General features: G+C 39.1%; 1 long non-coding RNA gene and 1 pseudogene across 1 annotated transcript; both read left to right on the top strand.

Annotated features, from left to right (window-relative positions):
- Positions 1-1,793: 1,793 nt before the first annotated feature.
- Positions 1,794-8,196, top strand: LOC131167352 (uncharacterized). Its single transcript, XR_009140106.1, has 2 exons — positions 1,794-2,268; positions 7,594-8,196. It is a non-coding gene; the product is annotated as an uncharacterized LOC131167352 (long non-coding RNA).
- On the top strand, positions 4,332-6,507 carry LOC131167351 (leucine aminopeptidase-like; annotated as a pseudogene).
- Positions 8,197-12,679: the final 4,483 nt, after the last annotated feature.

Raw genomic sequence — 12,679 nt, 5'->3', positions numbered from 1 at the left:
ATATAAATAAACAAACTTTCCACCTTTCATTTTATTCAAAATATCATACCATATATTCTACGTTTGTAAAACCAATTTCGAACGGTTGGTTTTCAAAATAGCCTTTAAATTCCCAAATGAATGAATAAATAAATAAATAAATTTATATAAACATAGCAATTAAATTGATTCAAATTTCATAAAATTACTAACTTAACTTAATCCTCTTACCTGATTCCTGAAAAAGCTTGCCCTGAAATTCAAATTTCACTATATTATTTATCACAATTCGTAGAGCAATTTTTCCTAAATTTTGAATATCCTAAATAGCTTAATAAAAGTCTAAATTATCAAACTTACCCCCGATTTAGGATTGGTACCTTGAAACTTCAATTCGAAAACTCATTCCGACTAAATTGTAGAGAATCTCCCCATGAGTCTCCTGGTAATTTTCATTCGTTAATGGGGCTTATAGTTTAAGAGAAATTAACGTAAGTTTGAGATTTGACCTTATCCCAAGAGATATGCCTACGCTGCTCCCACAATAGATCCGCTTTAGTAGAAATGTCGGTGGCGGCGAGCAGAACCCAACAGTATTTTCAGATTTTTGATCAGTTGAATAATGGATATGAGATGGAGGAGAGTGGGAGAGAGGGGAAGCGGAGCTCTTTGTTCGCAGAGAGAAAGAAGAAGGAGAAAAAAAAAAAAAAAAAAAACTAGATTAAGTTAACATATATATATTATATTATTATTATTATTATATTATTTAATTAATAATAATTAATTAATTAATTAATTAATTTCTTTTAAATTTTAATTTTAATTTTATTTTTTTTTAATTAATTTTTTTTTGGATCACTACAAGTGTACTGCCTTTGGCATTTTTGAAACAAGAAGAAGTTTGAAGCGGTGGTCACCCATTTGAATGCTATTGTTAAAGTTATTCAAACTCACATTTATAAGTTGGTGTATGACAAATATTCATCCCTCTATATGTGAATAGCTTTTTGATAGTTATTGACCTATAGTTATGTTGGCCTCCTAGGTCCTAGCCTCTGGGTATGCTCAGGTTTGATGTATTTTGAGCTTGGTTGGACTGATTTTGAATGGGAGCTTGGTCTTCCAAATGTACCTGTACATATCCACTTTGATATAATAAAATTATAATTTTCACTTTGGTTCATTTAATGTGCAGATCGGTTATGAGTCAATTTAAGTGGGTCGGATTCAATTCGAATTAATGAATTTTTATCCATGTTATGGTGGTGTGACTCACTCTTGTATGACTTTGATACGAAAATCAAAACGTCACCGTTCCACTCCTGAAAAATACCGTCGTTTCATTGACAAGGAAATCAAAGCCACGACCCTTTACTAGTAAATAAAATATATAAAAATTAAAAAGCCATTGAGGGTTCGAAGAGAGAGCAAACGCATAGTTAACAATCAGCTCCAAAAACTCGTTCAACTCTGCAAATTCTCTCAGGTGAGTTCTTGTCTCTCTCCCTCAGCGTTTCTATTTTATCATCTCTAGATGTTCTCCTGTTGCCTCAAATCTGAATTTTATTGAGCTCAACATTAGGTTTTTCTGCTCCATATGCCGTGACTTCTTTAGTTCTCCATTTTTCTGTTCATTGATTGGTATTGGTTTTGGTTATTGTGCCGGAACTACCCGATTTGTGTTTTTTCTTTTGAATTTGACATTTTATAACTTGATGAATTGTGCACTAAAAAGAAGTGGACGATTATGCATAAATTGTGAACCAATATTAGGTTATAAGTTTTTGAAAAAGAGATTAAAGAAGCTGTTTGAGTCAGGTTTATTGGACGGATATCCGACAACTCGCTTAAAAAGATCCAAATATTTGAAAGAATTAAAACCCATAGACCCAAGTGCCTAGCCCATAACTTATCAACCCAGGTGGCATGTCAGCCCAAGTCCAGATTGCAAGCTGCAATCTGCCAGCCGGCCCAGCCTACTTTCAATTTCAAATTCACTGTTCATCACTTCATCTATCATTCCTTAGTTTAGGGTTTCACACTTTCGCACAGCCGTCACAGCGCCTGCCTCAACCCTCAGCCAGTCTCGGCCCTTCTCCACAGCCCTTGTGCCATCGCACGCGCAGCGGTTAGCACCTCTCGCCCTCCCTCCTCACAACTCACAGCCTAATCTGCAGCTAGCACTGCACCACCACCACCACCACCACCTCACGCTCTCTCTCTGACGCGTAATTGTGTACACCCCCCGCTGCACTCCTGTGTGAGACGTCGTGTGCGTGACCACCACTGGTGAGGTCTTTTAAATTTTGCACAAACTTAAATTATTTTCTAGAAAATTAACGATTCTTAAAAATCTATAATTGATTAGTTCCTATCTTATTTGATCGCAATTTCAATGAATGTTTGATTTGGACTCGGCTGTTTTGGATATATTTTAAATATAGTTCTATAATATTGACTACATTATACACTTAATTTTTGCTTGATTTCTTTTGACTTTGAGGATGACATTAAGAACGGGACTTATAATCTTATTTGTTCATTCTTCCTTTATTTGGTCAGTAACAATGCTTGCATTTGATTTCCCATTTCTCTATTTTTGCAGTTTATTACTAGGATTAGAAAAAAAATGTTTGAGCCGAATGCAATTGATCATAGAAATTCAGTTGCTAGATTTATCAAATGTAGAACCCACAAATGAAACAACTTACCATCATACCATACTGGCATACTTACTAGGTATTAGGTAAAATAAATTTTTACTTTGTGATTAATTTTAAATGTTTTACAACTTACCAAATTATAATTTCATAAACAACTTCAATTATTATGACACAAAATTAGTTTTTAATAAATTGATAATAAAATTATATTTGAGAATGGCAGATTATCCACCATTTGCCATTAATTTATCTAACCTGAACCGCCATAAATCCGCCACTTAAATGAGTCAAATATGGATTTTGATTTTTTCACCCGATAATCCACCTAATCTGCCACCAATTATTTGACCTGATCCGCTTTGTTAGGTCTAGTGAAAGCTTATTCCTTTTGAATGTTGTGTGGTTTTCCATGTGGTTAAATTTCCCATAGTTCTTGTTGAGAAGAAATTGAGCCACTCAGTATGTTTCATTGGAATATTGGATATTATTATTGGGGACATTTACTTGTGGAAAATGAAAATTTTTGCATGTGGGGCGCAATAATTTTTGCAATAGTTATTTTTGTAGAAAGATTTGTGTAAGGAATTTTTGTTGCTGGAATAACCCAAAATTCTAAAAAGTAGTTTGTTTTAGAATAAGATGTATATTGGTGAATTTGTAATCCACCTAGTGTAGACTCGCAGGCATGATTATAACAAAGTGTTACTAGAAAGGGCTTTTTCCCACCTTTGAATGCTTAGGGGAAAAGGAAAAGGTAGCTCAATTGTTGAAAAAACTTTGTTGCTTCATCATGGAATGATGCTTTCAATGAGACATAGTTGAATTATAAATTGGAACACCAATTTGCTGGTATCAAAGTACTCTCTTGGAAAGTAAAATATATTATTTGATTATTAAATGAAGTGTTAAAATTAGGAGTTGGTGCATGAAAAATCTGACTTGAATTTTCAATTATTAAATAAAACATATATTCTAAGTTATGAAAACCATTAATGTGGATAATTGGTGAGTGAAATTTGAATAAATTGAGTGTCACATCTAAATTATAGTTATAATAAACTGAGAATATTGGAGATACAAAAGAAAACCTTTGACTCAGACCTGTCTCAAACCAAACATTAGGGGAGAATCTCACTGTTTCGCTGATGACTCTATGTCAAACCAGGCATGAGGATAGAATTTTCCATTCTATATACAGTTCCAGCGCATTTTCATTCCAGTTCTGGTTCTGGTAGCAAACCGAACACTTTCTAAACTGGTAGGTTTTCTTATGATAACTACAAATGTTCAATACTTCAATTTCTGCTTATCTTTGTAGATTGAATTATAATGCTAGCCTGCTTCAAAACATTATATATATATGTATGCTACAATGCTATTCCATTGAAGTCCTTTTCTTTTGAGAGAGAGAAAAAAGGGGGGGGGGGGGGAGTTGCTTTGCCTTTTGTAAATGAAATATGTCTTGTTCTCCCTAGTTTTGTTTTCTTTGTTGTACTTCTCCTTTCTTCCTTTACACAAATTTTTGTTTATCAAAGTATATAGTACATACTGTAATCTTTGTTAGTAATGGTTTTTTATTTTTATTTTTTTGGTCTTGTTACAAATGGAAATCAATGCAATCCTTGAGCCTAAAATATTAAAAAAATGAAAATCTATTCATTGGGTGGGAAGTGGGGTGGGTTTGGGTTTCTGTTTTTTTATTTACCTGTGTATGTCTCTGTAATTTTTGGCGCTACTTCTAGTTTTGTCCTGTATTTACTTTCTTTTTGTTTAGCTGTTTGCCTTTTGTAATGGAAAGATGTCTTGTTCTCCCTGTTTTTCTTTTATTTGTTGTACTCCTTTCTTCCTTTATACAATTCTTTGTTTATCAATATATACTGTATTCTGAAATTCGATTACCAACAGCTTCCACCTCCACTCTCCTCCCCTCCTCTTGCTCTGATTCTTGAGCTACAGTGCCTCACTGCAACTTCAAAACCCTAGCCTAGAACTTCCGCCACCACCGTCACAAGCTTTTATGGCACCTCTAGATCCCCACTCCTTTGCCGACTCCTCCCACCCCCTCGCCACCCACGCCTCCCTCTCTCTCTACTTCAATTTCCCTTCCTCCACCATTCACGTCTCTGCGCTCCTTTCTCTACCCCACCCTCATTCTGGGCCTCTCTTCCTCAACGCCCACTCCCTCTCCATCTCTGCCGTCGTTGACCCCCAATCTCATACTCCCATCTCATTTTCTCTCTCTTCATCACCACACCCAATCAAAGGCCACCAACTCACCGTTTCTCTGTCCAACCACTCCTCTCTCCTCCTTGTCTTCACCACTAACCCCCTCTTCCTTGGTCCTCCGATGGTTCTTGCCGCCCCAAACCTTACAAAATGCACCCCTTTGTGTACACCCAGTGCCAGCCTATTCACTCGCGCTCTATCTCCCCCTGCCAGGACACGCCGGCTGCGCGTATATGCTACATGGTGAACCTCAACGGCCCACCACCAGCTGTCTGCTGTGATGTCTGCTCACCGTGTTGAGCGGCAGCCGCTGGCGCCGGGAGACGCCAACATGGTGTGGTGCGGTGCCCTGAGGGAAGGGCAGTGGAGGAGTTCGTGATGGAGCAGCCGATCCCACCGTACTTGTTCGCGTTTGCTGTTGGGGAGATAGGGTTTAGGGAGGTGGGCTGAGGACAAGGGTTTATGCGGAATCGGCACCGGCGGTGTTGGATGCAGCGGCGAGTTAGTTCACAGGGACGGAGGAAATGATCAGGCAAGGGGAGAGGCTGTTTGGGCTGTACGAGTGGGAGGGGTTTGATTTGCATGTGCTGCCGCCAAGCTTTCCTTACAGCGGGATGGAGAATCCGAGGATGGTGTTCTTGACACCGACGGTGATGAAAGGCAATTTGAGTGGTGCTCAGGTTGTGGCTTATGAGCTTGCTCATAGCTGGAATTTGAATTTCATTATGAGCACGACAAACGAACATTTTTGGTTGAATGAGGGTTTCACGACGTATGCAGAAATGAGAATTGTGGAGGCTGTGCAAGGGGAGGGAAGAGCTGTACTGAATATTGGAATTGGTTGGAGGGGCTTGAATGAGGAAATGGAAAGATTTAAGGACAACATGGAGTTCTCAAAGCTCAAAACCAAGCTGGAAGGTGTGGACCCCTGATGATGTATATTTCCAAAGTTCCATAGAATAAAGGGTTTCAGTTCCTTTGGCTCATTGAACGTTAGGTTGGAAGGCCTGCATTTGATGAATTCCTCAAGAAATATATTGCCACCTTCAAGTTTCAGTCCATTGATACTGACACATTTCTCGATTTCCTGAAAGCCAATATTCCTGCCATTGAGAAAGAGATTGATTTAGAGTTATGGACTGAGGGTACTAAGATACCTCCAGATGCATGTGAACCAGTTTCAAACATCTATACCAAAATTGTGTCACTGGCAAATGAGTTCAAGGTAGGGAGGATGCCACGGGAGGATGAAGTTGTTGATTGGCAAGGACAGGAATGGGTACTTGGAGAACCTGCTGAAAGCTGTTGAAGCTTCACAGATACTAGCATTGGATGCTCGCTACAGGCACTGGAAGGTTAAGAAGAGAAGATATTCGCCAAAAAGGTGTTTGCAGAGGCTCGAGACGTGTATCACCCAATAGCTCAAGGTGTTGTGGAGTCCATCCTCTCAAAGCACCATTATGATGGTTAGATGGTATACCAATTATATTCTAGGAGCCAAGTGCTAATCAATTCAAGCTTTTGATCATACGCAAACCAATCTCAAGAATGATGTTGGCTAGCACAGTAACTACAATTGTTTTTTGGTATCATGAATGATTCTGTGCAGGTGTGGGTTTGTCCTATATATATATATATATATATACTGTAATCTTTGTTAGTAATGGTTGTTTATATATTTTTTTCTTGGCCTTGTTATGAAGGGAGATTGATGCAGTTCTCCTGCGTAAAATATAAAAGAATGAAACTTTCTTTTGCATCTCCTCAGTATTGCTACGAATCTTTGCACAGTGGAATAGAAGTGGTGCTGTAATCGCTATTAGCTGTGCAGTTCCTCAGGCCGTTTTATCTGGACTCCTTAGTGGGTCAAACAGGGAGACTACAGCCTTAGTTGGGGAACACATTTGGGAATTTCGCTCCCAGTCCCACTCATACATGTATTTAGTCAAATTGGGTTGACTACTGCCCTTATGAGAGCTGCTGGATCACTAATGATCTTTTTAATGTGGGGTGATTTGTGTATGGTGAAACCTAATTCCCTAACTTACAACTCTCTGATTATTTTTTCCCCCAAGTATTTGTTGAGATGTATTACAGATTAATATTTCTTTTTGATTACAGTTTTGATTGGTTTTCTTAAGTCTCGTGCATGCATTACCTGTAGCCAATCAATATGCAGATTAAAATTTGAGCTTTTTTTGGTATTCCTTTCCCATAGTGTTGCTAGAATAATAAGCTCTTTAATTTTAAGGCTGCGTACTATAAAATCCATCACGGTCTGCTATAAAATCCATCATGGTCTGCTCTTTCCCTAGGCCCTGCGTATGCAGGCGTGCACCAGGCTGCCCTTTTTTTTTTAAAGTATTTTCTGAGTCAGCTATTATGATCTCTATCCCCCCATTTTCCTCTCTTTCTCTCTCTCTTACTTCCCATGATATTTTAATCCTACTGAGCCTCATGAGTAGGTGTGGTGTGGAGTTACGGATTCATATTCAAGTGGTTCCTGTTTACAGGATGATTTGAACCTTTGTAGCGGCTACCATGCAGTGTTACACAACATGGTGCCGCTGTAGATTTAGATTGGGTTAAGGGTTCAATTCTCTTGTTTGAAAATGAAAAGGAGGGTGGGGTGGGTGTTTGAGGGCCTGGCCAGGGATTGGGGGTTGCTTTTGAAGCCCATTTTGTTGTAATATCTCATTGTCATGACATTGGGTTTTTCCCTTAGCTGCTGCTGCTGCTGCTTCTTCTTGAACATGACGACCAAGTACATACTACCAGCTGTTGCGGGATCTATTGCAATTGCATTTGCTTGTGACTATTTTATTGCTGACAGGAAGATATTTGGAGGCAAGATGCTGTCATTTGCTCGTACCTTTTTTTTTCTTCTTTTCCTCAGCAACGGTGGCAGTTCAATCTCACTTCTTTTCTGGAAACAGGTACTACCCCAGGCACTGTTTCGAATAAGGAATGGTTTGAAGAAACCGACAAGAAGTTCCAGGCGTGGCCTCGTACTGCAGGTCCCCCGGTGGCCATGAACCCCATCAGTCGCCAGAATTTCATTGTCAAGTCTCGCACTGAATCTTGAAGATCCACTTTTACTCGTTCTTTCTCATTCAGTTTCTTTCCATTGGCTAATGGTGCTTTAAATAAAACTGTACACTTTTTTGTTCACATGGGATTTGTTGATATTGCTGATTTTTTTTTTGTAATATCTGGATATGAGCAAGGCTGTTATTTGAGAATTTGAAGTTACTTTTCAGTGTTTCAATTTTAGCCCCAGAACCTTTTTTCTCTTCAAATAAAAATGTGAGCATTGTTTATCTTGAAACAGAACAGGCCAATAGCCTGGTGTATTGCTGACACGAAGATATTTGGAGGCATTGTTTCCCTTTCATTTTTCTTTCTTTTGGAGTAAGCTCTTCATAGGTGTCGACACCCCAATTTTAACTAGGCCACCCAAAGGAGGCCCAGCGTATTAAAAATTGACTTGAATCCCGGGATTGGGAAGATCCGATTGAGTCAATGATAGTCACAACCACATCATTTAACATTACCCTTAAATTAAAGTGCACTTTCAAATAGCCTCTCTTCTCTTCTGACTATTTTAACACTTTAAAAGCGCACATTTATTATTTAAAATAAGTATTTTTATAGAAAAAAAAAAAATAGGGGTATTGACTTGTGTAACAAGAACTACTTGTTGTAAGTACTTTTTTAAAACTACTTTTTAAGAACTAGTTATGTGAATTTTGAGAAGTAATTTAAGATAATTATATATAATTTTGTTATTTATTATAACATATTAATTATTGATGAAATATAAATAATTTTGAAATGAAGAAGAAGAACCAACTATTAATTTGAATTATTAATATTAGAAAAATATTGATTTAATTACTAATATCATTTTAACTTAAATTAATATGTTAATCAAATATTAAAAATATGCATTACAGAAAAGATTTTTGTTATATTATTTTTAATTAATAAAAAGTGAAATATTATTTAAAATTAACAATAATTAAAAATATTATATTTCTTAATTTAAAAATATGGTTGAACAATTGTATATTATTTTATTACGCATTGTAGCATATTAATTATTAATAAAATATAATTAAATTTTGGAATAAATAAAAAAAACCACCTATAAATTTAAATTAACTTTAAATAAGTTAAAGTTTTAAGTTTAGTTATTAATAATAGTTTTAACATAAATTAATTTGATAATCATATATTATAAATATACATTGGTAACAAGATTATTGTGATTTTAAAGAATATTTAAATTTTATTTAGAAAAAATAATATAATTATAAATTCAATCTGAATGGTTGGGGATTAATGGGTTCGCGCGGAGAGAAGAGTTGGTTGATTGTTGTGTTCTGGCGATGAGGTCTGGTTCCGGTTATGATGGGTTCGCTCCGCCATAAATGGGAAGTTGGATTTATTAAAGCGACAATGGTGCGAAGCGAGGCAGATGTATACTGGTCATTCACGGGCTTGGTTCCTGGGTAGGGGTGAGCATAATTCGGGGAAAACCGAATTAACCGAATTAACCGACTGATATTGGTCAGTTCGGTTATGCTTTCCAATATTTCGGTTAATCGGGTTTCGGTTTGGTTAATGGAGAATATTAATTCGGTTAACCGATTAACCGATTTACGAATTAATTAAATTTTAAATATAAATTAGTAAATTAAAATCCGATTATTCACTCATTCCCTCTTATACTCTCAGTCTCACTGCTCTCAGTCTTAGAAGTCAGAACTCGTAAGGCCCTCACTACCTTTCTCTTGCTCACCCGAGCTCGGTCCTCTGCACCACTAGGCACCATCTTCACGCGATGCCTTCGTCTGTGTCCATCGCCATCGCTGTCGCCGGCCATCATCACCAACACAGTCACTGCTCTCTGAAGTCGGAAGCCCTCACTGAGTCACTGCCTCTCTCTCACTCACCTGAGCTCACTGCTCCGCACCACCATCTTCACGTGATGCCATCGCCTGCACCCATTGCCATCGCTGTCGCCACTGGCCAGCCATCGTCACCAGCACACAAGCTCCCTCTCATTCTCATTTTTCTTCTCTCGTGCATAGACCAGCTCACCAAGAACCACCCCCGACTCCTTATCGGCGTCAAGCTCACCCGAGCTCAATCGTCTCCCCAACCACCTCTCCTCCACATTAGTTTAGAATCTAGATACACCTTCCTGACTTCCCCCTTCCCTTGTTCTGGATACACCTTCCCGGATTCCCCTTCCCTCATTTCTCGGTTAAATTAGGTTAACCGAATTACCCAAAAAATAAATTCGGTCGGGTTCAGTTCGGTGAGGCCCAATGGTTCGGTCGGTTCGATTAACACTATTCTTTAATCGAAATTTTTGGTTAATTCGGTTAATTAACCGAATTTGGCCGAACCGACCGTTTGCCAACCCCTATTCTTGGGTGGGCATTTGTGTGATAGGCTCTCATTTGGATTGCTACCAATTTCTTGGAATAATTGTAAAGACGACGTTTGGGGTTGACAGAGAGGGGAATTCGCCAGAGAAGACAATGGTGTCGTCGTAGATGGCTGAAGTGGATGATGGCCTTGTGGGTAAAGACTTGCAGCTCGCTTGTGTCTCCAGATTTGGGGATCTACAGCCAATTAATGAAATGCATAGGGTTAATTGTTACGCGGAAAAACAGCAGTTAGCTAATTTATGTTCCAATATGAGAAAAAAAAAAAAGTAAAAGAAGAAAAAGGAAGATGTAGGTTGCTGGGCAAAAGCAAATTGCTTGCATATATTGCCAAGTTAAAGGGGTAGCTAAGATTCGTCCAAAGAACAGGAATTTCTCGTCTCGAGTCCTATTTGAGTCAATTGGAGGCAAGGCACGCCATTCTTTTCTTCATCTTCTTCTTTTATTCTTCTCCTCATTCTCTACCGAGAGAAAAGGAGAGAGAGAGAGAGAGAATTTATATTGTATATATACTCGATATACAGAGAGAGAGAGAGAGAGAGAGAGAGAGAGAGAGAGAGAGAGAGAAGTAAGGAAATTAAAAGGAATGGGATGCCCATTCTTTTCTTCTTCTTCCTTTTATTCTTCACCTCTTTCTTTACTGAGAAAAATTATATTATGGTGTGTGTGTTAGGAGATGTGTGGCTCGTATGTGTGTCGATAGCTGCACCCAGCTAAAAATGTTGAAACTAGAGATGAACAACCACCAACAATCTGCCTACCAGCTGACTTTGCAGCAGCCTTTGTTTGACTTTTTCCCCCTCCCATGTGTATATATATGTAATGTATGTGTGCGTAGAATATGTGGTGAATTGAAGAAGTGAGCAGTGTTATAAGGTGCAAAGTGTAGAGAGCTGTGTTGCAGAGGGCTGTGTGTGAGGCAGAGTGAATCCTTGTGAGAGTGAGAGAGGAGTTAAGGGCAGCAGCCTCCTCCTTCTCCTTGTGTAAATCTCTTGGTAATTATAGTGGATTTGAGTTCTTCCGTGGACGTAGGTCATAGTGGACCGAACCACGTAAATCTTGTCTCACATTTGTGTTGCGTAATTTTTCTTGTGTGATTGTTGCTCGTCAATAATTTTCCCAACAAATGGTATCAAAGTGAGGTTGGAGCAAAATCTCCGGATCGAAGCAAAATTCCTAGGTTTGAGCCTTTGTCCAGTAGCTCGAAACTTGGTTTTGAGGCCACCACAAAATTCCTCTCGTTGATACGAAGTCAACGACGGTAACCGGAGCTCAAACGGAGCCCGAATGAAGTTGCACGCACTCACACGCGCCACCGATGGAAAAATCACATCGCCACGCGCACCCACACTCCTTCGAACGGCTAGCGCACGTTTGGAGATAGAAGACGCTGACGTGAGCGACCACGTAAGCGCTGAGTCAGCGTCGCGTCAGCTAGTGTTAGGCCACGTCATCGCTATGTCATCCGCATAGTCAGCTGCCATGACAGCAGGGCCCGGTGACACATCAATAGTCCGTACAGTCCACATCAGCAGGTGGGCCCCATGAGTGGGCCTAGGACATGTAAGCAAGTGGGCCCCATAAGAGGTGGTTTGTGCCACGTCAGCAGTGGACCCCACAGGAGGTGGGCTCCAGGACACGTCAGCAGGTGGGGACTGTTGCGCCAAGTCATCAGACGGCATCAGTAACGGCGTTAGTGACTGTTAGTAACGGCGTTAGTGACTGTTAGTGTTGTCAGGGATATTCCGTTAAAGGAGGAATATTCTGTTAAAGCTAACGGATAGTTGACTTTTCTTGGCCGATTTGACCTGAAGTTTGACTAGGCTTTTTGGAGCCATTTCGGGTCAGTTTTTCTAGCGGCTTGAACCATTTCTAAGGTTTTCGGCCGTTCCGGAGCCATTAGAGGTGTCCGTTTTGTGAGATTCGAAGCATAATGGTAGGTATTGACACTTCAAAGTTTGAGGTGGAGAAGTTCGATGGGCGGAACAACTTCAGTTTATGGCAGAGTACGGTGAAAGATATTTTGGTTCATCAAGGCTTGATCAAGCCATTGATCATGAAGAAGCCAGATGATTTCAAAGGTGATGATTGGGCCGAATTAGAGATGAAGACGGTCAGCACAATCCAATTGTGTCTGGCAAATGAAGTTAAGTACTCGGTGTTAGACGAAACCTCACTAATGTAGCTCTGGAAGAAATTGGAGCAAAGGTATATGACGAAGTCCCTTACCAATAAATTTTTTTTGAAGAGAAAACTGTATCAACTTCGAATGAACGAGGGAAACATCTTTTTTGATCACATAAATGATTATAACAAGATTTTAACCCAGTTGTTGAGCCTCAGCGTAAAGAT

The sequence above is a fragment of the Malania oleifera genome, chromosome 11 (assembly GCF_029873635.1).
Source record: "Malania oleifera isolate guangnan ecotype guangnan chromosome 11, ASM2987363v1, whole genome shotgun sequence".
In the NCBI taxonomy this organism is placed as follows: domain Eukaryota; kingdom Viridiplantae; phylum Streptophyta; class Magnoliopsida; order Santalales; family Ximeniaceae; genus Malania; species Malania oleifera.
The sequence above is the reverse complement of the archived record's forward strand: the minus strand, read 5'-3'. Positions and strand labels throughout refer to the sequence as shown.